Source organism: Triticum dicoccoides, chromosome 3B (assembly GCF_002162155.2).
Source record: "Triticum dicoccoides isolate Atlit2015 ecotype Zavitan chromosome 3B, WEW_v2.0, whole genome shotgun sequence".
In the NCBI taxonomy this organism is placed as follows: Eukaryota; Viridiplantae; Streptophyta; class Magnoliopsida; order Poales; family Poaceae; genus Triticum; species Triticum dicoccoides.
This window is the reverse complement of record NC_041385.1, coordinates 831,864,537-831,866,327: the sequence shown is the minus strand read 5'-3', so window position 1 is coordinate 831,866,327 and position 1,791 is coordinate 831,864,537.

Here is a 1,791-nt window from a genome sequence, read left to right as displayed (position 1 = left end):
CGTCTCCTTCCAGCCCTAGCTCACTTCCCCATGGCGACCGGGGGCGGCGCCAGAGACCCATCCGGTGATGGCAGGGACGACCACGACCTCTCCGTCGTCGATTCTGCTGGTCTCTCCGCCCTTCCTCGCTCTCCCACGGTGCTCCGTGGTATGGTTGTCGCCGTTCGATCCGCCGTCGGCAGCGGAGATGAGCGCGGCGAGGATGGCAACATCTTCAACGGAAGCTCCGACGACATTGACGCACGGGTGGACGGCAATTTGGCCGAGGTCTGGAAGGCCAATCCAAGGCAGAGCCACCGCTTCAATTCCAACCTCGGCGGCGTGGAGTGAGTGTTTTCTGTGATGCCTCCGATTCAATCGTGCACTAATCATACATGCAAATATGCATGATCAGGATTAAAGGCTCATGGAAAGATATCACAACACAACTCTACGACACAAAGGATAAACTTCAGTATTTATATTACAACCCAGGGGTTACAAGGACCCGAATACATAAGTCATCAAGCAAATAGTATCTGTGTACAGACATAGTTAGACAAGTTTACGTTAAGAAGGCTGAGCAAAACAACGCCACTAGATTGGAAGGCGAGGCCTCCTGCCTGGGACCTCCGGACTACTCCAGGTCGTTGGTATCCATGTAGTAGGCTCCGCTGGGGTAACCTGCATCTGCGGCGCCATCATTTGTTGCAACAACTGAGTTGACAGAAAAGGGGAAGCAACCATGAGTACTCATCCAAAGTACTCGCAAAACTTACATCAGATCTACACTATATATGCATCGGTATCAATAAAAGGGGTACATTAGTAGAAAACATGACATCTGTCCCGGTTCCAGAGGACCTTTAGTCCCGGTTCTGCAACCAGGACAAAACGATCGGGATTAATGCCCACTACTTTTAGTCCCGGTCGTGTTACGAACCGGTTCTAAAGGGGCTCCACGTGGCCGCTGTGGGGCGCCCAGGCAGGAGGACCTTTAGTCCCGGTTTGTAACACCGACCGGGACTGTCGTGGACTTAACACGACAGATGTCCTAGCAAAAGGACTTAGACGTGGAGCCATCACAACTAGGTTAGCTTGAAGTGGTTAAACGGGACAAATGACACAGAGAGTTTACCCAGGTTCGGCCCCTCTTGGCGAGGTAAAAGTTTACTCCTGCTTTAGGTTGTATTGCTTGGGTTTCGATTACCAGGGTGCTTTAGGTTGTATTGCTTGGGTTTCGATTACCAGGGAGCGAATATGCTTGTCCTAGTTCTCGATGGGTTCTCCCCTTTCCTGCCTCCGGGTCTCACCTTTATATACACAGGTCAAGACCAGGCGGCTTACAGAGTCCCGGCCGGTTCATACATTGTAACAGGCTCGGTTTGTAATCAATCATTATCTTACAATACAAGTAATTACACGACGACCTATGGGCTCCTACTTTGGGCCTTATCCAGGCCTACCTCCATAAGTCGCCACCTTCACGCCTTGGGCTTTCAGGGACCTTTTCATATGAACCGTATATAAGGCATGATCCGGCTCCTCCTGGGCGGGTCATACCTAGGAGTTATATCCCCAACATTAGGCCCCAGGTTGAGTTGAACTTTGTTCAAGTCAATCTTTCTTCATTTCAATTTTGAACAAAACTGTACTTCATTATGAGAAATTCCATTCGCAACGTATGTTAAACCGCCATGACATCATACCAGCAAAGTTTGGTGACCCTCCATGACGTCATGCTTCGTTGACTTCACAAAATCCAAGAATATCTTTAACAGATCTTCATCATTAATAGCCTTCCCGAGAATC